The following is a 26,389-nucleotide window of genomic DNA, read 5'->3' as shown; positions in this document are numbered from 1 at the left end:
AAATATTTTCCTAATCACAAACGAGACTTGTATGCTTTTTGGGTAAGGAAAATACTGTAAATTTTAAAAGGCTTTGAGGTTTTAATTTCTTTGCAGAAAAACCCTCAGAGTAGGTGAAAAGACTGTGTATTGCTCAGGGAAGGTCATTAAAGTTTTCAATTTAAATTGATTACAAGGAAATGATATGCCAGGGGAAAAAAACAATAGATGAAAAGAAGTGTCCTGGATGGCAAGAGAAGATGAATGCTCTGTGTTTTCCCCACCTCAGATTGCCCATGACAAAGTATGATTGTCTAATATCTCAAGATGAGGAGGCTAATACAAGGCCATAAATCACAGTGAACAGCTTTTCAAATAATAAAGCAGCCTGCCTTCTTGCTAATAGGCCCCAAGGTAGGACCCTGAAATGCTGAAAAGAAGGCTAGCACTCACCTCCCTGCGGGTGACAATGACTTTTGCATAGCCTGTATTCACACATTGTCAGGGGAGACAGCTGAGAACTCAACATATTGCCAGTACAGCAGGTTTGTAGCCTGCTTGTTAGTTACTAATATGTAAAGATTAAAAGGGAAATTATGGAAGATGTGATGTTTTGTACTGTTTAACTCATGCATTATTTAGACTCATATAACCTACATAAGTGTAGAACTGAGATTATTGTGTGGTTATGGTTAGTTTTCCATGCTTGCACAGAAAATTTTAAAGCTGGAGCTCATGCATGACACATAGTTATTGTGCCTCTCTCTTCTGACTCTTCCTTTGCCCAGCCTGACTGAGAAAATGTGCTTATTCACATGAGAACCTTGTATGATATAAGACCATATATAAGCTGAAACAAAATACTCATTTAGTCTTTCTTCTTATAGATTAAAGTTGAAGGTATCCAGACTGAGAACACCACATCAAAAAGTGTGAGGTAAATATCCTCATAATCTAGGGGCATTTTGAACTGCATAACTAGGAAGGAGATTAGGCTGACTTATTCTCTCTAGAAAAACTACCTCAATGGTGGGAGAAAATTAATAGCCTTGTTTTAAGGAAAATAGAATATCTCATGTGATGACAATGTGCAAGCACACTAATAGTTTCATTGATAGAAAGACACAAGAGGTCCAAAGATTAGATATTCATTTTCTAATTAATTTTTTTGTTGTTGATTTTCACATAAACATCTAGTTAATAGGAAGCATCTTTGCTTTCTTTCAATTAGAGTAGAAAATTGAGAAACAAAACATTTCCTTCTGATACAGGTTTATTTGTATGCCTTTGTTTGTGTTGGAACTTTGATCTTGCAAAAACTTGCAAAATATGGGCTGAATTTATTTTCAAGCAGATTGAAAATACTGAAATACAGCAAACATAATTTGCTTGGGCTTTTTTAGTCATTGTATTTCTCAAGTTAAGAATTTATTTCAATAAATAAATTATTAAATAATTATCCTCAAAAAAATCAATAAAAAATACTAAATGTTCAGAGCTAAATTCTACCAAGCAAAGAAGACAATTTACAGAAATTGAAAATTTTAGTACATTCTCACTGAAAAATTTAAAAGATTAAATATGTTACTACAAACAAAATAAAAATGTAACAGAAATAAAGTGTCTTGGTGAATGTTGAACTTTATAATAGTGTTGTCAGTTAAGATACAAAACCTCTGAAATCTATCACTTGATGGGCTGAAAAGTGTTTGACTCATACCAGTTGTTATCTTAGAAACTAGCTACACTTGATTAATGTTAATTGGAATAATTTGGTGAAATTCTCAGTAGGATAACGGAATTCCTTGATTCTCTTTTGAGCCCTGCTCCTAAACTGCTTGGCTTTTAATAATTTTGTTTCATCCAAAATCAACGGAATCTTTTCATCAGATTTGAGCTCTGAGATGAAAAAGTACAGCACTGAGAATTATTGTTACTGCAAAATGCTAAGATATTACAAGAATAGATGAGCCTTTGTGCACCTCTTCAAGCCTCCTCACACCATCTTTTTTCCTCTTGAAGACTTATTTTTTCTACATATATCTCTTAAATAAAACAAATGAAAACCCCACTTATTATAATGATGATAATTTAAGTAAAAAAGAACACTGAGTTTTGGCAGAGAAGGGAAGTGAGAACCTAAGGGACCAGAGTCATGATTCCTTTGCACAGATTCTAAAACACACGAAGAAGGAAATATGTACATAAACTTTAAACTTTATCCTGAAGAGAATATAGAAGAATTAAATTTTAAATTAAATTATAGAAGAATTAAAACATAATTTTTGTCATTATATAGCTTTTGTGGTGCTTCAAAACTTTTCATTCATTTTTCAACCTTAGAAACAGTGTGAGCCTTTGGTGCCTCTTTCATGTGGAGAACATGAAAACCAACTGTACAGACTCAAAATCTTTCTCAATGTAAATATGGAACAATCTCACATGAAGTGAAACTACATTCAAAATAAGAGCTTTACACTAAAACTAGTTCAAATAATTAAATGAATAAATTGAGCTAAAATCTCTATTTCCTAGAGAAAGTGGCCTTAAGCTTTATAACTGTCTTATAAACCAGAAAATCTGTATTGATTATCTTGATTGACAGTGGTCCGGAATTGTTTAAGAGGAAGTTCCACGTGTAGGTCATGAAACATCAAAGGGAAAACTCTCTTTGTATGACATTTAAGTATCTCTCTCTTATCCTTGTCCTACAAGACAGAATCCTTTTCTTGTAAGAGGTACACAAGGGGATTAAGAAAAAATGCTTTGATTCACTGCAGGTTAATCCTCCTACAAAGGAAGATTTATTTGCTACTTTAATGTTATTCTTTCAGTTGGTTTGCCTTAAGTTTTAAAATGATTCTCTGGTAGAGAAGCCCCTGTCTATCTTAAATGCAGGTTGTTCTGTAAATTTAGTCCTCTTACTACTAACACACCATGGTGCAGACTATCTTTCTGGAATAAATCCTGTGTTCTTCATGGGCTAAAATACTCTCGATATTGACAGGCTAATATAAGCTAAAATAGTATGGACTTCAAACTCAGATATTTGAACCACATTTTGTTTAGTATGTGGAGAGAATCCCATTTCAAGCTATCAAATTCAGTTCCAAGTCTTAAATATTTTACAGAATCATAGTATTTGAGTTAATAAAAATTGGAAGAAGTCTCAAACTACAGAGGCATAATTTAGAATGTAGTTTTCTGTATCAGCAGAGATAATCTCTGTGAAAAATAACTGGTTTCAGATATTTTCCAATATAAAATGAATTTAAATTAGTTGTTTTGTCACTGCCTAGCAGATAAAATGACTATTTTAAATTGTCTGAGAATGAAACACCTGTAAAATATATTTAGGGCAGAAGAATAGGAGGACCAACTAGCTTTCATGGAAGTTGGTCCACTGAGTGCATGTGTAAAACAAATATTGCTAGAACAAAAATTTACTTTGTATTCTAATCATGTTCATATTTCCTGTTGTCAGTTGTACAAAAGCAGTGCATCAAACATCCAAATGAGTTGAGATGTGTTTTGCTGATTACTGGAGCAGATGGTACATCTCAATTAGGGTAAAATATTTTCTGTTGGCTTATTATACTTTTAAATTAAATTCAGTTCGAGTGGAAGATCAAACATAACAAAACAAAGGATTTTTTTCTGGTTCTTTTATCATTAGGCTGGGTATTGCATGAAATAGTGATGTATTACTATTAAGTGGTAACATGAATGGTGAACAAAGCTGATTATTCTATTTAATTCTTTCCCACTGAAACATCCATATGATGATGTAACAAAATAGGCTAAGGACTGGAACTTGGCAAAGTGAAATTAATTTTGTTTGACTTGCACAGAAGTTGCCCGGGATGTGAAGGGATGATAGAAAACACACAAACTGAGCAGGAGAAGCAGCAGGTTGCAGGTGACAGTATCAACCATTGTCTTGTATGAAGGGCAGCTGGTTGTAGCACGGATTATCTGACTGTGAGCATGACAAGATGTGATTTATCTTGCCTCTAATTTTTAGATAAGAACTTGTTGTTATACTAAAACTTCTTAGGTCATTTAACAGATGCGCCAGACACACTATGACAAAGAGAACAGTAGTAAAATATGAAAATATTAACATCTCATGTTTGCTTATTTTGCAAAGGAAATAGTACAAGGACCACAAACCTGAATAGAGGAGGTACACTTCCTTCTGTGTCATTTGATCCAAAGCTGCTGTCATGTAGAATATACTTTTGCCTAAATTGTATTGAAAACTTTAGATATAATAATGCAAAGTGAAGTAGTATTTTATTGTAAACTACAGTCTGGCAGAGAAAACAGAACACTAGGAATTCACTTGGCTAAGTCCTGTCAGGAAAGTAATTAGAGGATATAATGTTAACTGCTACAATTAACACTGATTATACATCAACGACTTGGGTAGCTTTAGAATTATAAGGAAGGGGATTAAATTGTCTTTGATTTCACAGATCCAATTGGAGTAAAAACACAAAAATATTTGTTATTGATGCTGAGATGTTTACTCAGAGAAATGTGTACTTTTGTGACAATCCTTGAATTTGAAATAGATCCCTAATTAGTAAAATTATAACACTACTGCTATCATTTTTCTGTTTGGAAAGCTATTTTATTGTATTCTGAATAAAAAAGCAAAGGAGTTGGAGTGATTCTGAAGGAAATGGGTCACATTTATTCCTGATGCAATCAACCTCCTTGTCAATGGATAATGAATTATATAAAGAATGAGTTTTGTCTTACATTGAAAGAGAAGCTGACCTTCTTTTAAAAAACCACAAATGGGCAAAAGTGGTTTTCTTAGTCATTTTCTACCTGAATTCTAAGTGTTTATTATGATAATTCATTTATCATTCTAAATATTTAATTGTAAGTTAGTCCTTGAGGGTTTATATTTCCTGTTGCTATCAGGTCAAAGCATTTCTGCCAGGTTCATTTGAAACAGGCAGTTTGGCTTTTGTCTAAGTGTTTTTCATTGCCTTCTGTTGCATGGGGTTTTTTTTTGTATCAGAGTATCTTCCACTATTTTGCATAGAAAAATTATAAACGATTATTGGTCTCAACTAAGTTTGAAACTGCAAACACAGCTTCTTACAAAGTCCTCATGTCAGCCATGAAAAAGAGATTATTCTCTATTTTCCCTGGCTGTGAAAAATAGTAGACCTAAGACTTCAGATATTTGCAACTTGAATTCTTTTGATTTGTTCAAAACAGTTACATATTCAAATATTGTTGAAACTGAGACCATAGAATAATTTGCTTTTGTTCATTCAGCTGAAATTCCTTTGAGGTGCTTATCAGAAGAGCAAACTAACCCACTGTCCTTTATTTAGTAAAAATGCTTAAATAGTATCTGCAAGTGCTTTGCAGTTGTGAGAACTGACTTTGGGGACACTGGCTGTAGCCATAGAAAATGGACTGTATTATTCAGAAGGTTTACTGCAAAATGTGGATATTTTGATGATGGTTTTACTCAGTATACAGGTTTTTGCAAACCTCTTTGTATGAGCTGCTAGGTAAGAAGCACCAGGCTCAAACTGTGGAACCAGTCAGCCCAACACTCATTACTGGGAAACTTTGGCATTTAAGGCAGAGAAGTCAGTGCTTGAATGAGCTGGTGCAACTAAATTATTTCTGCACTAGAACTAAACTTTCTGAGTCAAGTTCAAAGAATGTTAGTACATCTAAATGAATTGCTTATTTCTTGGAAAAAGAGAACACAATTTTTTATAGTTACCTGACTTCTACTATTTATTTTCAGACAGTTCTGGTCACTCAGCTATTTTCTTTAGCATTACAGGCAATGAATGCTGACTACAATGAAAGTAAATGAATTTTTGTCTTAGGATATAAAGTAATTAGAAGGTAAAATGTAGTGAGATTTTGCCTCTGTAGAAATGGTTGTATTGACAAACACTCAAGTTTTAGAAAAAGAGGTTATGAAAGTCAGTACTGGTTAGAACAGCAGTCAGAGCTTTTTCTCTCAGCCATTTTCTTTGACAATTTAGGACAGTATCAGTGGATTTCTTTCATTTTCTTCCTGGATGTTTTTGGGAAATGAGAGCTGCTACTTTGTCATGTTGTACTTAAAGGAAACATAGAGAAATGCAAAAATCTAAAATGTAAAATTTGAAAGGAAGTATTAATTTACTCCAACTATGTATTTTTGTGTATGAGTAACAGTTATCTTCTATAAGAAGAAGGATCAGAAAATTTCAGTAGAGACTGATATTAGGTGTAATCAATTAATGTTTAGTTTTATTTTTAATTTTATCAGGTGCAATTTTGCTTTTGCTTATTTTACTTAAATCTATCCTTATATTCAAAGTGCCTTCTTTAATTTTGCTCAAATTTATACTGGTCCCAGTATAAATGATGTCAGCTAAGCCAGAGAACCTGAATGTCTGTCCTTTATGATGTCCTGTATTTTGGCCTTGATTAGTGGTGTTGCTTACACTGTCAATTATTAGTAGATACTGCTGGTGCTCTGCTCTTTGATCCTTTCAGCCTTTCATTCTGCCATGTCTGGTGAATAATGATGATGGGGAGAGCAAGGTCTGCTTTGTTCAAGGATTGCAGGCCACTTGACATGCATTACTTCTTCAGCAGTGCTTTCTGATATTTATGAAGGTAAAGCCTGATTCCAAAGTAGCATAATGTCAAATGAATACAAATCCAGAAAGTACAATGGGGCTTGGAGCAGCTCTTTGTATTGTGTTCTCCAAATCAAAAAATAACAGCGTATAACTTGTAACTGTGTACAATGACACCTTCAATGCTGCAGGACTGGAAGCAAAGAAGCTTTACTCAGCAGCCTACTGAGCTCTTTCAGTGAGCCATGAAGATGAATATTGGTCAATAGACTGTGCCAAAAAGAAGGAAAAATAAAAACCAGAGTAGGTCTTAATTACTATTGGATTTAGGGTTAAGCATGGTGAGAATCATTGTTATGGCCCCTGCTTTGCTCTTCAGACATTTATGTGAGATAACTCTTGAGTGTTCTTATTTAAAAGGGGGGGGTGGTAGTCACTGGTATACTAACAGCATTGACCTTGCTTGTCCTGAGAGGGAGAAATTTGGCCTGTGTCTGTCCTGTACGTTTGGGAACACTTGCTGGCTGCCAGCTTGTCTTGCTCCTGAGAGTGCAGCTATAGGATGGATGGATGGCCAGCAATCAGCCTTGGCCTGAGCTCTCCCAAAGACAGGGCAAGAAACAGGACCCTGCAGATCTGTTGAAGAAATGTAGTCAGCATGGCCTTGGTATTCCACTGCCAATTCTCACAGTTTCATCATGTACTGGCAATCTGGTAAGGGAACAATCCTATCCATTAAAAATAACAATGATTAGTGCATTTTGTCCCACATTTAGTTAAAGATTGAACTTAAAACTTTAAATATATTTATATTATTGTGTGCGTTTCTGCATCACACATGTGGACATCAACAGATAATATATATTCAAACTATGAGGTGTTTTCACCTATCATTAAAACTAGTTTATTCTAAATTCACCTAAGCTTGATCCAAATTGGCTCTAGCTACTACTGTAATAATTTGGCCTTTGTAATGACATGAGGGCTTTAAACCAGAGCTTATTAATTGTAAAAAGTTGATATATAATTGTGACAGAGATATAATTGCAGAGAGTGCAGAATGTAAGTTGATATTTAAATGTGTGTTCATATAGAAAGAGCATGAAGTACAGAAGGTAAAGGAACTGGAAACTGTTCAGATGTTTGCACATGTTCTCTGTTTCCTGTCTACTGCATAAATGCTTCCAACTAGCAAGAAAGTTAATATTACATAAATGTAAATTAGAATGTAGTGAAATTAGTGAAATCTCTATGAGATAGAAGAGTGAAGAAAAAGGAAAGTATATATTGAGGCAGTGGTGTTGTCAGAAAGAGACCTTAAATAATCTTTTATTTAATCCACTTAATTTTAAGTCTGTATGCAGATTTCTCTTGTAAAGGTGACCAAACTAAGTATTTCCTAACATCTTCTTTTGCCATTGTTTCAGATTTCAACTGCAAATTCGTTGTTGTTTTGACTTAATGCAAGCAATGTGCTTTTTTTTCTTCCTCATCATGGGAACTGACTAAAGCCTTTTGACCCTGAAAGTGTTTTAGGTAGAGTCAAATTAGTTCTCATGGCAGGTGAAGGAACCCATTGCCTTTCTCATTGTTGCTCCTATTCATAATCCTTTTTTAGGTAACTGCAGTGATATTTTTGCTTGCATTACTTCCATAATCCTATATGCAATATGAAATTGCTATGTAATACTGTAAGTCTACTGGGAAATAAGGTAAAGATTTGGAAAACAGGCATAGAAAGAGTCATACTGAAAATTACTGATGGTCAAGTATCCTGTTTGCAGCACTAAAAAAAAAAAAAAAAAAAATTAAAATCCCACAGCCAGCCTGTAATGCACCTGGCCTGTAGAGCAAAATCCTCTCCCTTTACAGCTGGGTCAAACTTATTCCAAATTTTTGTATATTGATCTTCTATATGGCTTTTACTGAGCAACAATAAATGCATACTAGTTTTTGCTAGTGTTTTTTCCACCCTCATACTTTGTATTGCCTCTCACTAGATATATGAGAAGAAAAATATAAAAAAGCAAGGTATCTATTAGTCTCTTTCAAAGATATTAATGTAACTGGTGAAGAAAAATTGCCTTGCAAATTAAACACATTTTTATTTGCTGCTTCAAAATGATCTATCTCAATCTGAGCCCAAATTATGTCAGTAATTAGGCACTTAAATATTGTGATAGAATGTGATTTGAATGGGGGTTTGAATGAATATTGGTAAAGAACATATAAAAATACACAAATCTAGTCCCATGAAACTTCACTTGTACTAGTGGATCAGTTCTGAAAGATTTTCCATTAAACCCATGTTTGTATGCTGGAATTTTAGCCCCTGCCAAGACGTGCATAAATACTTAATGCAGCAATAACAGTTGTTTTGAGTGTTTAGGCAGTGTACACACATGCAACATACTACAGGTATTTGTATTCTAGTTATGCCAGCAACACCAGGAAGGCTCAGAAGGACCAAACACTGAAATGCCAGCAGGCAATTGCTATTTATGTCATCCAGTGGAAGAGCCATTGTAATTTAATTATTGCTACAAACTAGAAGGAAGTTGAGTATTTCTTAGGTTTAAGGCAGAATTGAGAAACCAGAATCCCGATAGAGCAGCTGTGGAATTTTTTTTCTTTTTTTTTTCTAACCAAACACCAATTTTTGCTGAAGAAACAAATAACATTATTTGGGGGAAAAGTAGTCTGCAAGCCACCTGCTTACCTTCTCCCTTGTGTGGGAATTTCAGCATTAAATAATGCAATGTAATTTCAGGGACTGCAGAGGAAAAAAATCTAGCATTATATCTGATTTATGTGATCTGTACGTTTAAAGCCTGGCCAACTGACAGAGAGTTAAGAACATAATAGTTAATAACTTTTTGTGAAGGATAAACATTAAAAATTAAGAATAATTTATCTTCCTGCAGAAGAAGAGCTTGTAACATGGAATAATATATTGCTGTTGAGAAAAGAGAAATTTAGACTGAACATAATGAAAAATTTCCTGACAGGAAGTTTTATTACACAGTAGAACTGAATCTCAAGGGGAGACATAGGAACCCACTAGGTTCAGTCATTGAAAACAGCGAGAAAAATGCCTGAAAAATGGAAACTCTGTACAGATATTGCACAATTTGTTATTAACCTGATATGCCTCTTTTGTTTTCACCTTTTGTAATTCCACGGTTCATTAGCCAGCAACCTCTTTCCTCTGCCCTCTGGTACATCCAGGACAATTTCCAGGCAATTTGTAAAAACACATTTCTTACAAAATGTGTAGCTCTTGTTCTGTGGCAGAATACTCACCAGCCACTGTTCTTATGAGGTCCCTTTTCTACCCAGACTTCTGTTGTTTCTGCTTTTTTTATTTTAAAAGGCTCTGGTAATAATGCAGTTACTTTCAGTCCGTAAACACTGGATGGAAATACGTTTTTCTTTATCAAAACAAGAAAATTCTACCTAAATTAAAATAATCCTAAAATGAGCTGGGGCTTTTAAAAGAAAAATGTGTGTGTTCATTCTGCTTTCAGGCATTTTAAGACCTAAACTGTTTAGCAGATGACTTGTTTCATGAGAATGGGAAACAAAAGACCTGTAACCTCTGTTGGAAAATTCAGAAAAAGGATACAAGATCTTAGAAAAGCTGTTTTAAAGAAAGTTCTTGAGACCTTTACTCAAAGCTGAGCTGCCAGCCAGCAGAATTCATAAGCTCAAAGCCTGTTCAACTTTACAAGACTCTTGTTCATTTGTTTTATAAGGACAGTTAATTTTCACCCTTGTCTGAGGTGTCAGGGCTGTCAGCTGGGAGGAGGAGGATTAGCAAGCAAGTCAGAAAAAACCTTCTCCCCAGTGTGTCTCGTGTGTTGTCAGTGGCCTTTCAGCAGAGCTCCCTTCTGAACAGCTGCTGTGTGTGACATCATGGTGTGCTGCAAATCCCTGCACTCCACTGCTGGGTGATCTGCTGGGAGATTTTTCACTCCAGCCTCGTTTCAGCACTGCACTTTTAACTGTTTTGGTGCTTTAAAGACTAGCAAATGTTTAGAAATATGAAATATTGATTTAGTAGATGAAGAAACCTCTGAATGCAAGATTTTTCCAAGCTGCTTTACCAGTGTCATACTCTCCAAGATACTCCAGCAATATTTTATGTGAGCCTGAGTTACTGGTTAGCAGCAAACTATTGCTTCAATGGGAAACTGAAGGAAAGGTGGAATTGAAAGAATATGTTTTCACTACATGTGGCTTTTTTGTTGTTTTCTATTCTTCTTGAATGTGTGTTTGATAATAAAAAATGTGCTACCTAGAAAGAGATCAGCATAAGGATTATTCACCTCTTCTTACAATCAGCTATTTAATAATGCTTACAGGATACCCTGAGAATTGTCTGAGGACTGGGGCTAACTTTGTGGCTTTTTCCCTGTGCCTGTGGAGATTGGTTGCTTCATTACATCTAAGTATTCCTTTGTTGATCAGTATCTGTGACAGCCAACAAATGGGAAGTCATAATGTCCGTGTTGCAGAAAATCAATTAAAAACCAACAAGTTCAACAAATTCCTTCATCTCCCCTAATCAATATCGAGATTAAAGTGTCTGACAAAATCCTTTGGGTAGCTTGTTGCACCTGATGCTAAAGAAAAACATATAAGAATGGTTTCTACTTTGAGGGTTTTCTCACAGCTTTTACTGCTACACAGTTAGGAGAAACAAGTTACTTACCAGAAATTAAACATTATTGCTGTCAAACTAAATTGCCTTCTATATAAAATCTACATAGCAGTGCCCTGACTAACAGAGAATCTCAGGAATTTGAATGGTCTGAGAACTGAATTATGTGTAAAGGTTTCTACTTTTTTAGTGAAAAACATTAGTATAAGCTGTAATTCTTTTTTTAAAGGCCAACTGGTAATTCTGATTGTGTGCTATATCTAATCACTATCCATAGTAGAATGGTAAATAAAAATTGTGTAAGATAGTTACTTTTTTATATGGACATTGAGATGAGAAAACTATTATGTTGCTCAAATAAAAAGAACAAATTTTTTCCCCTCCTTGCATTTACTGTTAATTAGCACCACTGAAATTAGAGTCAATCTGCCTAAGGTTTTGGAAGCTGGAGAATAGTTTTAAGGTACCTTTTAGACTTTGATTGTAGTGTTGAAGCTGCAACCTGCTGTAATGATGTAATGTAAACACTGCCTTTGTGCTTTAACTCCAAGGGGGAAGTGTGAAAGCTGTTCCTGCAGGTAGTGAGTGTGCAGAGGGGACACTTTTGGGAAATACAAGAACAAAAAGAGCAGCTCACAAAACCCAGTGACAGACTATTGAGAAAAAAGATGCAGATAGTGACTAAGTAGTTATTCAAAATGCCTCATGGGGCTCCAGAAAGTTCTGCTATTGGGGACTGGCATCTTCCTGTGCCTTGTTTTCCCAAGAAACTTGGCACAACTTTTAAAAGATTGTCAACTCCTAATTCCCATAAATTTCTCTCCAAATAGCTTATGTTGCTCCCTGCTTTGTTGGTAAATTTGAGAGTGCAAAGCTTTCAAATTCCTGTGCAAAATATAGTCACCTTTCCTACTGCAGAAAATAATTAGTCTTTGCCCAAAAATGCAGCTCTCATCTTGGCTGTGAGATTGGTTAAATATCACTTATTTATGGCTTCATGCTTCTTCCCAGTACTTTAAACATTTATACTAACCAGCAAGGGAAAGCTTAGTGTAAGATTATTTGGACAAATCAGCTTAAAAGCAAGGTTATCCAGAGCATACTCTAGTGACAGTCTGTCTACTCCCTACAACTCTTTTTCTTTTTTGGTGTTATATCTTCAGCCAAGTGGATTAATTCTTTAGAACTTATTTTAAATTAGTGTTTTTCTCTCACTCATAAATGTTAAAGGACCTGCCAGTGTTGTCAATATTTTCCTGTTTTCCTCCTCCCTGTACAGAAGAACAGTTCTATTTTGTAAGCTGAGACTGGAGCACAATGGTTTAATAATGAACAGTTTAGCAGTGGCTCTGTGACACTGCTCAGGCTGAGCTGTCACTGGTAGATGAGACATTAAGCACCATTTGCCCTCTGCAATTTAGTGATGAGGGACCAGAGACACACATTTAAAACTAACTTTACACCCTACTGCAGGTTCTTGTAAGCATTGCTCATAGCCATTAGTAGTACAGTACTAATTTTAGCAGAGGACACAAGGAAGAATGCTTCTATTTTGGACTGGACATGGTTGATTCATGTGTATCTGATCCATTTGGAAAAACAGAGAGTCTGATGAGAGTCCCTAAGCTGCATCCTATGGCATCATTAGGACAGAGATATGCCATATTTTTTCCCAGAATTTTAAAAGAATTTATTGAGAAATCTGTTTCTTCTACTGCTTTTATTCATGCAGTAACACTTACTGGGGCAATGCAGCTGAAAGTTATGCAGAGGTGTTTGTCCACACTCTGAGTAGTTTATACTTTGAATATCAGTAAAAGGGTGTTTTTCACTTTGTTTTTCATGAAAACATTTCAGAACTTTCAGTGTCAGCTCTACCAAGGAGATTAATTAGTTCCAAAGTGTTAAGTGCCTTGTTTTGCCCATCTCTTTCATTTGAGAAAGCAAAATAGCTTCTCCTAAAACCTGTGAATAGGAAAACTGTTTTCCTTCCTTCAGAGTATAAAAGCCTAGAGCACTGTTTCACTTTTTAAATAAATGTTTATTACAGCATTTTGTTCCTAATCTTGTTTGTTTAGTCAAGTAGCTTCCTCTTTGATTGTGTTGCTTGTCATGGTAAATATTTAAGTTTTGCATGTATCTTTATAATTCTTCACTGCTTCTGCAAGACTTGATTTAACTTACTCATTGCTAATGATTTGGCCAATTGGTTTCAAATTTTAATTGCGTAATATTGAATTTTAAATTAATTTAATTACATTTTAGAAACTAATATTAATGTGATTGCAAATTATTTTGCAGCTGTATTTTTGAGAAAGGGTTCCCTGTCCTGTAACTTTTAATATTCCCTTGTTTAGTCACAGTTGATTAAAAAAACCCCAAATTTATTTAGTTATATATATGAGTGCTATAGTGTTGAGTGAGATTTCAAATTAGTTCAGTCACTGTTACTGATTTTGCTGCTCCAGTAGTACTGTCTTCACAGCATTTTTGTAACCCAATAGAGGATTTGTTTTGAAATTTGTTATTGACATCAACATGTGTGCAAAGCATTAGCCAGAGGGTTGGTTAGGATTTCCACTTAAATTGAAGCAGCAGTTTATGCCTCTGCCTTGTTTCCCTTGGACAGTGCTCAGCCTCATGTTGAGTGACTAAATAATAAATATATTAAGCTTTCTCCTAAAGTAATTTCACTGTGTACTTGTTTCATTTCTGACTGGTTTTTGACTTGCTTGCTAGTCATTGAGACTGACTGTTTTCCATTCCATCTGTACCAGATATATTTACAAGGTTTCTTCTTAGAGTTTTAGGAAGTTACTAAGCCCTGTGTTATCTGAAGTCTTTGAGTCATCGTGAACCTCGAGTCCGTCAGTACATATTTCTCCACATTTTTGTTCTCACTGTGTCTGATCACTATTTTTGTGAAAACAATGCATATTCTCTTTTTACTGATGCAAGGAAGTAATATCAGTAATATCTTGCAATTTACATTGCAAACACGCAGTATTTGAAAAGATACAATTGAAAAACTTACTTACTATGTTTGGGGCACTGTGAAACAACCTCCCTGGAAAAGCACAAGTCTTCTAAAGACCCAAAAGCAGGAGCCACATCCCTGTCATTTAACTTCCTTTCCAGATTTCTGAGCTGAGCCTGCTCCTACCTAATTGCTAAGTTTGTATCAGCTTCTGGCCACTAGCCCTTCCCCAGTTCTGCAGTTTAGAGCAAGTCTTTAAATCCTCCCAATTGCTTTCTCAACCAACATATTCACCTTGAAGATGGAAAGCAGTTAATGCCCTCACTAGAAATTGAATGTTTTCCTTCAGTGTAACACAGAGAGTGAATAGAAATTGTAGAGCCATTGAAAAACAAACCTAGAGAGGATTGAAACAGTCTACTCTTGCTGCCCATTGCTGTGAATTTGATTTTGTGGTGATTTTCCCTTTACAATGTCAATTATCATGGGCTCTAAATGGAAAATCTGTTACCTAATATATGCAGGAAAGAGCCCACAGAAGGAAGTTTTGTACTGTTTAAAACAAACCTGCCTCTAGATTTCATTTTCTTAGAAGGATTAATTTTGGTATATACAGGTTTTACCCTCCTGAATCAAATTATTGGAATGTTTGTTGGCAGTATTCGGGAATGTGTGCTTTAAAGAGATCAGAAGAATTAATCTGTAATCAATCTCTCAAAGTTACTGCAAAGCTTAGAATGCATTCAAGAAAGTGATAATTTGTGTTTAAAAAATAATCTTTCTAAACAAAAGCTGCCCTTTTAGATATATGTGTGGGGATATTACATAGCTGGATAAAACGCTTTGGTTATTAATGAAGGAGACTTTCAGGTATTTGCTCAAATCTCATGCCCATACTCTGACAGTGACAGTGCAAACTCCTTAACACACAATTGCAATTTGCACACTCTTGATCTAATAATTCCTCATTTGATTCAGCAGTTGGTTAGAATTAGAAAAGGAAAGGGAAAATGTTGCTTTTTCAGGTTGGCATTAGTTTCATGCCTTGGCAGTTTTGTAGGGACTTTGCAGGTAAAAAACAGAGGCACCATTTTGAAGTCCCAGTTTAGTGTCAGGGGTGGAATATCAGCTACCATGTGCTGAACCTTACTTTTTTCCTCTTTCTCTTCTGGTTCCTTCTTCTAGGAGATGAGGAAAGCAGGGGAGAGGAGCTGAAAGCAGGCTGAAAACTGTCATTCAGCACACTTGTACTAAAAAGCCTATTGAACTGTGGCCAACAGCTGTATTGATTGCTGATACAGTTTCACAGATGCCAAAAGGCTCCCACTGCCAGGTGATTTGGGGTTTGGCCTCCAGAGGAACCCAGCACAGAGTGACAAACTGGTGCAAGTGGTCCCAGGGTAGTGGGAGTGACAAGAACCAGGGCACTGCATGCTGGACAGAGGTGAGTGATTCTGCCTGCTTGGCTTTAATGCAAGTTTGTCCAGAAATATGAATCCTGATATCAAGAAGGATAAGAAAGATAAGAGGGAAAAAAAATTCTGAACTTTTCAAGTCATCTTTTTATCTGTGTCAGTAAGGCACTGAATTATACTCTGCTTGAAGCTGCAAACTCAAGCTCCCATATATGTGTATAAAAAGCCTTTCAACAGAAACTGTTGCACACTGATATTCTCACCCACATCTGAGACTATCCAAAAACAGAAATGAAAGCCCTGGGCCAAAATGCATTAATACTGGATGACTACTATACAGGCAGTTGGCAGCTCAGATGAGTAAAAATTAGCTGAGCACCACAAAATTTCATTCAGTAATATTAACAAAACAACCAAAGGTTACTGTAGTATTTTCTTCTATAAAGTATAAGAGTATAACTGAAATGCCTTAAAGCTCTATATTGGTCCTTCTGTTTCCAGCCTCTTCTGTTAAAACTAAACTCTCTGGCTAGGTGACTCTTCCTCTGCTTAGAGTTACTCCAGTTTATAGCAGGGCTGGTTTTGTGATGGGATTCCCACATTCTGTGGTAATGCAAACAGGCACCTCTTAAAATTTCTTATTTTTTAACTTGGAAATTCTGCACCAGTCATCTTCATTTCAATATGTTTTAATTTTTCAGGATCTTTTCTTTAAATTTCTCTAGAATTTGTAATATTAATTCTCTTCCTGCTGAAGGTCCATAAGCACTTTTATCCCAGTAAAAATTTCCTTATGGAATATCCTATTGTTGTATTTTTCAGTTGTTTCATTTGTTAAGAATAGAATCTTCTCAAATGTGATACTCTGTCTTTTCTCTGAACAAAAATAACAAGAGTTTTTTATTCTTTTGAATCAACATTGCAAAAAATCTGATGTACTTGGAAGCATTTCAGAAAAGTTTAAATTTTGAGTTCATTAACAAGTAGAACACTTCTGGTATATAAAAATATGTTCCTAAGGAGACAGCCATAAATTTATTTGTGAAATTCCTTCCACCTCTCCTCTGGTCTCGTTGGATAAAATGTCCTTTTTTGTCTGCAAGTTTGTTTGTGTTCTCTAGAATTTTAGAGAATGCAAGTAGAAATTAAGGAATAAATTTTAAAGGTTTTATTTTCTTTTAGAACTTATATAAATTATTTACATGAATATTTTCACTTGGCAATTTTTCAGTAGACTGGCAAATTTTAATGCTTTCTTTATTGCTTTCTATTCAGAGAGCAACATATTCTAAGATAAATTTGAGTTCATTTTTTGCCAAACACCATTTTCTGTAATTTTTTGTTTTGCACAAGTCTTGACTAATTTCCATGTCCATATTGTCCAATGACAGTTTCAAGTTGAGCTCATTAAATCTCAGAAGTCTTCTCAAAAAGTCAGTTGGTGACAGGGTGTTGATTAAATTTGTTAAAAGTAGAAATAAATTGAATCAATTTTTGGATTATGCAACCTGCAACCCAGCTTAGAGAGCTCATTTTCATTCCATTTCACTTTGTAGGAAAATATTTTTTCCCTGTTTCCTGCTTCACAGTAGATGTGGTTACCAAATGTTCAGGATGGCGTCTCAAGCAGACAAAAGGTGAATGTCTCTCTCTATATACATGTTAAGAATATAATTTTTCTTGTGCACAGCTGCACCTTTTTTTTTTTTATATAGCTTTTTTTTTTGTCTATGTTTTCCCTGGCTTAAAAGTGGAAGAGGAAAAACAATCACTATATGCCCTGGGAAATGGATATCACCTGCTTGTATGAGCAAATATAAAACAATTTTTATCACTGCCTTCTAAATATCTCTTTTCTTGCTTCTCAGTATTCTGTTCTGTCAAGTCCTGGGAACATGTGCCTTCATATGCAATGTCATAGTCTTTGATAATACCAGCTATTTCATTACCAAGAGTGCTCTAACATAATTTTTTTTGTTACATGGAAAATCCAAATAACCTGCTGAATTGGTTTATGCTGCAAAATGATAGGTGGCATGTAACTGTCACAGGCAAATTCTACAATCCTATAATTTGTGTAGATAAGAGGGCTTAATGCTCTTATTCCAACAAAAAAAAGAACAAGTAAGAATGAGTTTAATACTTCAGTGTGTTGTACTTTTCTTTGTCACATTTAAAATGTAGTAAAGGCTTCTATTTTTATTCCTGAGAATTAAATTCTTAATGAATTGTACCAGAGAAAAGATTACCACCTACCAAGTGACTGAAATCACCTTGCTCTTGAAGAATAATCTTTTCAATGCTCACATTAAAAGTCAAGGCTTGAACTTTACACGTCTGGTGAAACTTAAGCAATGAACAAGCCCGACAAATTGAGTAACTGAAAGTTAGATGGATCCTTATCTGAAAAAACAATCACCAATTCCACTGTAGCAGTTCCTTTGAAACTCCACATCTCTTCTTAAAAATGCACAGTTCTCTGCAAAGTTTGAGAAGTTTGGGGGGTTTGGCTTCCATTCTGAACTCTGCTATGATCTTAAAATATTGAATTTTTTTTCTTGATTTCCCTTGGTGACTCTGGGACGATGCTCAGTAATGTTTATTTCAGTTGCAGTATCCAAGAGAGTCAGTGGGTCACCAGACATCTGTGGTCCCTAATCTGTTTATGTCAATCTATATATATTTAGAGTGCATCTGAAAGAAGGAGGCTTCTATTAAATTATTAGGATTTTTGAAAAAAACATGAAAACCTGACAGTAGCTAGGAATAAAATTTTTATATTAACAGCATTTTTCTTGTTAGGAGCACAGTGCAAGCAGTACAGTGCAAATTACACTCAACTCTCTCTCTGTATCTGCAGAAAATATGTCTCTTGGTGCTCTTGTGTGCAGAACACTTTCAATCCAAAACTGCATAACATGAAAAAAACATATACTAGCAACCAGGATGAGGCTGCCAAAGCTTGTGTTTTTCCAGGGCCTGAGCCTCCATAAAGGATATATGTTTTTAATTAGCTGTGTGATGACAAGATTAAGAAGGCAGCCACTTCTTTTTATTTAGCATAGTCCCACAGATGTTTTGGGCAAAAGTATAAAGTTGGGGTTTTTTGGGGGAAAAAAGGAGTGTAATAATTAGAATTGAATTCCCTTAGTTGCAGCTAAAGATTACACCAGAATACTCAAGGCACATTATTTGTGGGAATAAATTTATATAGATCCATTAAGTTAATTGAAGTTAAGGTAATTTCAACTTGCTGAGAATGTAACTCCATTGTTGAAAAACATGAGGGAAGGCAAATACGATTTTGTGTGATTCATTTCACTGGGGAAGGAATGATAACTCAGGGTCTGTCTTTGATATGTGATGGGGCAAATCTGTGGCTATTTCCATGTCTATAAAGTTCTGTAAATTCCATTTAGGAGTGGACTAACATTATGAAATATTCTTTTTACTGGCTTTGGGGAAATAATCTAGGTTTGCAAATTGTACATAAGATGTAAAGAACTTGGGGGATCACAGAATGTAAAGTGATATGGAAAGGCAGATGATTTCACTTTCATATAAATATTGATACCATGTCAGTTGCTTTTTCTTATGTGTCAGACTTTAGAAACTGAAGATTCTCTGTCATTAGACTATGTAAAAGGTCTAACTCTATTTCCTCCAGGTAATTTTGGGTGGGTCTCTGAAACATCCATTCAAGTATCTCATTATTTTCTGACTACCCTGAAGTTCAGTTTCTACATCCTAGTGCTCTGCGTGTACCCTTTTTACTTTCTCTGTGCTGGGAACTGTTATAAATTATTTTCTTTGGCTGGGTCAGGAAGTATTTTTCCATTTGGCTACTCTTTATTCCTGCTTTTCATTTGCAGAGTAATTTCATAGTTAGACACTAGGCAGCTGGTCTTCTGATGTGTGGACTGGCTTAGCAAATAATTTTATTATGTCTACAGTGCACCAGGTTGCATTATAAAGTTTCAGACAAGGCTATCTCCTTCCTTTCTCATTCATAGCTTTTAGCTACGCCTATGCAATTAAATGGGGTAGCTGAAGCTCTGCACATCTTGATAGATACAAAGAGGAATAGCCTATTTGGGTTCTAAGGGTGTTGTTTCAAGATTAGTTTAAGCCAATCTAATTGCAGGCAGCTCCTGTTGACCTGCATTGTCCTGCTGCTCTTCCTCCCCAGCAATATTTTCAGCTGAATCAGGCTCTTGGCATGGTTATGTGTGTGTGCCAGTGGCAGCAAAAGGGAAAAGTAGGAGGGAGGGAGGGAACAGGAGGGAGGAGGAAGTGACTGGCACAGTCAGGACCCAGTCACGCCAAGCCAGGGCCAGAGTGGTGCCCTCAGCAGTGCAGGCTCACCAGGTGATCACTGCAATTTTGGTGTCATTTGTGCAGGTGACCTTCAGCAGCACTTTCATCTCCCATGCTCCAGTAACACACTGTACACTAATGGCAGTGTTTGCTCTACTTGTTCAGATATGGAATCTTGTTAGATTCTGTAAGATTTGAAAAGTGTGCTAAAGCAAAGGACATGAGTAGAGGTTTTTATGATTTCCATGTTTGTGCTGGAGACAGATGAAAGTGTTTAATTCGAGATGCAGCAGGTAATTTTTATCAAGTAGAACAGCAAATAAATTTGTGATACTACCTTTAATTTGTTAACAATATAGATTTCGGACACCAGGACACAAAGACAAGACCAAATAGCCATTATGATATGTCACAGCAAACTTTGCCTTGAGTTTGGAAAGGCCAGCTCCAGCATCTGCTTTTCTCAGTGGCAGAGCTATTTCAACAAGTTAATCATTTAGATTAAACAAATAAGTTTCAATTCTGTTAAATAGACCTCAAACTCTGGGGCATGCAGATACTCCCATCAGATGTACAGAAACCAATTTCCATCTCCTCAACATTAAAAAAAAACATTTTAGGCACATGTTCAGAGAAATCCTGCTTCTAGTCTCAGAGCCAATAGGAAATACTTGTCAATGATATTTTGATTTATTTTCTGCTTTATGAATGCCTTCTGATGATCCACTTGAAAGGATCCTTGTTAAGTATTTTTGGGCAAAACTGGAATCTGGCTCTTCCATTTTTCTCTTCAGTACAACTTCCATAACAGCATATATTTCTGAGCTGTCTATTAGTATAGGATTTGGGCAATATCTATACAATTACTTTTATAAGAATTACCATTTCTGGCATAAGTAATCTCAGCAAATTAAAATTTTCACAAATAAGAGCCAGAAAACAATTATAACAGCAATCTGTTTGCAAAGCTGAGACTCTCCGTATCAAAGAGACAAATTGTGATTTTTGTGAGGCTGATAATAGTAGAAAAAGTTTGGCTATAGTGTAAAACAGGAGATTATGGGAAGCTGTTGCCATTTAGAAAAATATTCCCTTTCTGTTCTTTACACAAAAGAGCTGTAGGTAATCAGCTATAATCTATAAAAATGGGTCCTTCTGTAGTTCTCTGCCAAGGTGGTTCACTGGCATCGCTGTTGTACCTGCTCACTATGGGTCTGTATATCCTTTCTCTAGCACCATTAGCAAAACGTGCTTAACCCAATTAATTTAATCTATTTCCATCTGGAATGTAAGTAGATAGTGTGTGGAGGGAATGAACTTCTATCAAGGCATAATTGAGAAATGCCTAGCCATTTCCTCTGTCTCTAATTCTATCACAAATTTGAAAAGACTGGTTTTGCCTTTTGTGCTAATAGAGATAGAGGTAGTTGTGCCTGTGGGTTTGAGAAGTGCTTTGGGATGTACAGTTGATGTATGTATGTTGGAGCATGTTCTGCTTGTCAGGACCTGTTTCACAGTGCTGTTTGTCTGGTTGTACCTGGGTGTCCAGGCTGAGGTTACACAGCCAGCTCCATTTGGTGTAGCTCTGTAGTGGTGCTGCAAGAGACAGTCCCACATTCCATCCAGAGTCTCTGTCACTGCCAGCTGCTCTCCCTGTTCCTTCTGCATTCTGGCTAAGTGTCTGGGTGATCATGGTCTGAAATTGGAACAAGGGACCTCATCCAGCCTGAGAGCCAACCTTTCTTACTTGGCCAGCCCGTGATTGAATCAGGCTCCTGTTCCAGGCACATTATGGTGGTGTGGCCTTTATGTCAGCCCAAGGTAGGAGCAAAGAACTGGGAACAGATAGTAAGGCCACATTCTGCATGGCATCTTATAATGGTGTTTGATTAAGATAACTTTATAATCAACTTCCTAATGATTATTTTTACACTTCCCTTAAATACTAACCATGTTAAATACTCTGACATTTTGCTTCTATCTCACAAAAGCCTTTTATTATATTTGTGATAATGTGCATTTAATTGAAAATAACAATGATGCAAGTGATAGCTATGAAAGTTTCCAATGAGAGTGGATATATCATATATCCATATGATCTGTTTCACTGGAGTCATATATTTACTTCATGCTCTTTTCTTGCAGTAGTGATGCTTAAATCTACATATTCAGATGGGGCTATTGCTTTCCCCCTTTTTTTTCTTCTTTTTTTTTTTTTTTTTTTTTTTTTTTTTTTTAATTCCACTGAGGTTGTTTATGTGTTTATTCAGTGGTTGTATCTGAAGTTACTGAATTTTTCCTTTATGAGTTCCAGTGCTCCGTTGTGAGTCCCAGAAAGGAAACAGGGATGGGCTGTTTCTCTTTGGAACATACTGATGGTTTTTTAATACATTTTTCCCTGAGTGTCTTCCCTGTGATTCCATACAGAACTCTCCAGCATTCAGCTGAAAAACAATTTCATATTTCCTTGCATCTCTCTGCCAGCACTACCCTGGACTCTGACTAATGCTAACCAGTGTAATTATCTGTGACTTTCCTTCTAAGCTTTCCATTTCCACTCAGGCCACAGGACGGTGTTCTCCAATCCACAGCAATTATGAGTGTGATATATGAGACAGCTGGAAGAGGGTATTAAGGATGAAAAAATGAGATGGTAAACAACAACCACTCCTAAGTCAAATGCATAGCAAGTCTCAACTTAGACTCTCTTCAAAATTCCACTAAAAACATTGAGGATTCTGCTTGCACGTCCAATGCTTTGATCGTTATTCTTTAGTTATTAATTCTGTGTTTGAACTTGGCTCAGCTCTGCTAAGATATTTGAAACACATAGTTCTGAGTTGTCTTTGCTCTTTTGCACGTGACAACCAAGGCCAGCCTGGGTTTTTCCTCAACAGATGGAAACTAAGTCCACGTTTATATAAAGATATGTGGAGAGCCATGTGAAGGTTTTTGTGTGAATGTGTCCTAAAATAACATCCACATTTGATAACTGGGGATATAAGATAGAAGGGGTGGTGGATTTCTGCTGAGGCCACAAGAAAACATGGTTTTGCACTCCTTAAAGAAGGGGGTCAGGAGTCTGGGGACTTGGAAGTCTCATGACACTGTGTTTGCTGGATGCAAAAGTTATTTGAGAACATCTCCTGCAGGTCCCCTTCAGCTCCAGCTGTTTCTAGCAAGGGATGCACAGGCCCCAGAGGATTAATTACCAATCTCAGATAGTCAGTACTCCTTGCTCCATTTGTGCTGAATTTCACAATTTTGCTTATCTATTTAATGGGAATATGTAAGAGAGATTTCTCAATTTCTTTTGTTGGTCTCTAACCTTTGCTCTTGCTGTTACCTTTTCATGAAGAGTCCACAGGTGGAAGGCAACACAACAAGGTAAATAGGCATATTTTCTGAAGAGATTGTGCATATACTGTATGTGCCAAACAGATAGTGTATAGAATCTGCTGATTTTAAAGAAATACTGTAATTATAAGGTATACACATTGAAAGAGTAGTAGCAAATCATGGAGAAAACAAGTAATGGAAAGGCCATTGTTTCTTGAAATAAATATGATTTGCATTATTATTTGGATTTTCTGTTGCTGTTATTGTGTTTGGAATGCAAAAAAAAGAAATGTGGAAAAAGTCATATATTGAACAGTAAAGTGTGTGGTTTTCTTTTTATTATTATTTCTCATGCAAAGTTTTACATCTTGATCCTATTTTTGGTTTCTTATACCTCTTTTATTGTATTGAAATGGATAGGGCTGCAGTCATTTAATTGTTGTTAATCCTTTAATTAACCTCCTACTCAATTTATCTGCATATCTTCTTGATCCAAGAGTACAAATATGCCCCTGAAAAATAAGTTCTCTGTATTTTTGGCTCTTGAAGGAAGAGTATGATTTTCAGAATTGTTATGTATGCTCTGTTATTATCTTAAACCTTAGAAGAAAAAAATGCAGTAAAAAGAGCAAACCTACTAAGTCCTTATTGCTAAGAAATACATATATTAATAAACCCAAATCCTAAAATATTTTAGAGTGATTTGTGGAAAGTTCTGAAGCTGGTTGAAATGTTCAAAATAAATGAGAGTAGTATCACAAAATTAGAAAAAATACCCCAAACATTTGTTTTATAGTACATTTTGGGGATTTGATTTTGCCTTTTAAATTGTGGTTTCTAGTATCAGTGGCATAACGTTGCAAAACATGAATACATATGTGAGAGAAATTATCTTTTTGTATTTCAACAGCCAATTGATTTGAAACAAGTTAAAAAAATTATACTTCTTAGATTTTTATGCAAAATACAGGTTCTGTTTCTTCAATGTTTTTAACTTTAATTTTATTACTCACCCTAAATCTGCAAGTAATATATGCTACAACAGTGCCTGCCAGTTTGGATTACCTTCTAAACTCTACTGCAACAGAATCAAATTTTTGGGAAACATTTAGGGAAATAATGAGTGGTTTCCACAGCTTAAAATGTGACTCACTGTGATCATCAACTTAAATAGTTCCTTTGTTAGTGTCTTAGTGACATAGGTCACCTTTGTGATTCAAAGGAGATTTGAGGATGTTTGTAGTGAGGTCAAGTGATACAGGATAGAAAAAAAATTGATACTTTAAGCTCTTCCCCCCATCCTTCTGTGCACACAAGTGAGTATTTCACCTCTAACACTGACAAAGTGCCCCCAGTCTCAGTGGAGAAGGATGTTACTTGGGAGCTGGTGATGGAGTGAAAACAAATGAGCTGTTGAATGAAGCTCTGGAGTTGGAGGGTATCTATTCCCACTTTTCCAGGAGGCTACTGATTTTGATTGCCTGCAGAAGCAGGAAGATTGCACAATATCTAATCATCTTCTGAAAGTTGTTTTGCAAATGTTAAACCTAGGAACCGAAATTCTGCTGCCTCATTTGTTGTGTAAGGAATTAAGTGTTAGTGAGCTGCAAAAAACATCTCCTGCTGCTCAGAGACAGTATCAACTGAAACAGCAATAAAATAGAATTCTGTTTAATAGTTTTGGAGAGACAAAGGACCTTCTGTGTTACAGTCCTAGTTCAGACCTATGTTTAAGTTCCACTTTTTAGCACCCTCTGAGTTAGAATAATGTTGTCAGTTCCACTGAAGCTGAAGGTAGCTTTTGTGGGTTTTACATGGAATTAATAGGGCACAGAAAGTCAGCATATGCAACATTCTGTTCTACATTTTATCCCATGAAGAAATAAGAGTTCCTGCAAAGAAACGAGAAAATAAAATTAATGTTACAGCACTTTATTCAGTTACCTCAGGTTTTCTTGTGTGAAGAAAAAAAACCCCATACTTTTATGCCAAAGATCAATTAGTTAACCCTTACTTTTTCTTGAATCAGGTCCACTAATGTTTGCTTTAGACTTCTGATTTTATTTATTTGTTTCCAGGCTGAAAAGGTTATCCTGTTGCATTGTAAACAACCGCTGAACCTTCAGAAGAGATTTCTCATCTGAGCTGTTCTGCTGGTGAGTTGCTTGAAGCCTGATGCTATAAAGATAATAGAATTAGGAGACCTAGCAGGCCTCATTATTTTTAATTACTATTGCTGCTGCTCACACACTGCACGTAATTCAGTAAAGCTGGAGTGGAGGGGGGGGGGACCCAACAACTCTGCATTTCAAAATGGGCCATCAGAAGAGGCAGTTGTCAAATCTTTCTGTGAATTATGTGTTTTTCAGATGTATCGTTCTAATAATATTTTGAGCAAATCTCAGAAATTCAATAAAGCAAAGAAGAAATGGGAATGCAGGCCTTAAATAGGTCAAAATCTAAGTACCTTCAGCTTGCTTTTTGGTTCATTTATCAAACCAAATCAATTGCTATTATTAGCCTATTATCATCATCCTTCCAGTGAGCTGGCTTCATTTTAATCAATATTTCTAATTAAATTACCTCAAATGCTGTTTTAAATTGTAGCAACCTAGCATCATGTAGGCTAAATTTATATGTATATCTTTATCTATTATTTTCATTCTCTCTTTATTAATAAGGTATTTCTTTACAAATAAACAATAAGCAGCTGTATTGAAATAGCTATATGGCAGAGTTGGTGGTGGACCACCTGCTATGCTGAAATGCTATTTGTCTTTTATTTGTATGGACTGTATGCCTTAAATAACTCTGAAACTGCCATTGAATTTTCCAGTCACAGCCCAGAGAGATTGGGAACCAGTGCCCTGGGCCATGGTTTTCACTGGCTCCTTTTGGCTTGTAAACTAACCATTCATGGACATGGATAGAAGCAGTACAAATACCATTCCTTGGTAGTTTCTTTTCATCCTGCAAATATCAGTGTTCTGACTTCCCTCATATTGCTGCATTGAGAATGCAGTGCTAAAAGAAAAAGTAGAGTTAGTCTTGCTTTCGTGTCTTGCTGCGTCCAGCAAGCAAG

At 35.8% G+C, this 26,389-nt stretch overlaps 1 protein-coding gene across 1 annotated transcript in view; it reads left to right on the top strand.

The window, feature by feature from the left end:
• The window catches only part of RET (ret proto-oncogene), a 289,942-nt gene that overhangs the window by 144,919 nt on the left and 118,634 nt on the right, over window positions 1-26,389 (top strand). The window contains exons 3-6 of the mRNA XM_079311877.1: window positions 15,422-15,680; window positions 17,208-17,288; window positions 23,327-23,456; window positions 25,386-25,463. The gene's annotated coding sequence lies outside the window, so the exon portion shown is untranslated. The remainder of the gene's footprint in view (window positions 1-15,421; window positions 15,681-17,207; window positions 17,289-23,326; window positions 23,457-25,385; window positions 25,464-26,389) is intronic.

This window comes from Erithacus rubecula (assembly GCF_903797595.1).
Source record: "Erithacus rubecula genome assembly, chromosome: 9".
In the NCBI taxonomy this organism is placed as follows: Eukaryota; Metazoa; Chordata; class Aves; order Passeriformes; family Muscicapidae; genus Erithacus; species Erithacus rubecula.
The sequence above is the reverse complement of the archived record's forward strand: the minus strand, read 5'-3'. Positions and strand labels throughout refer to the sequence as shown.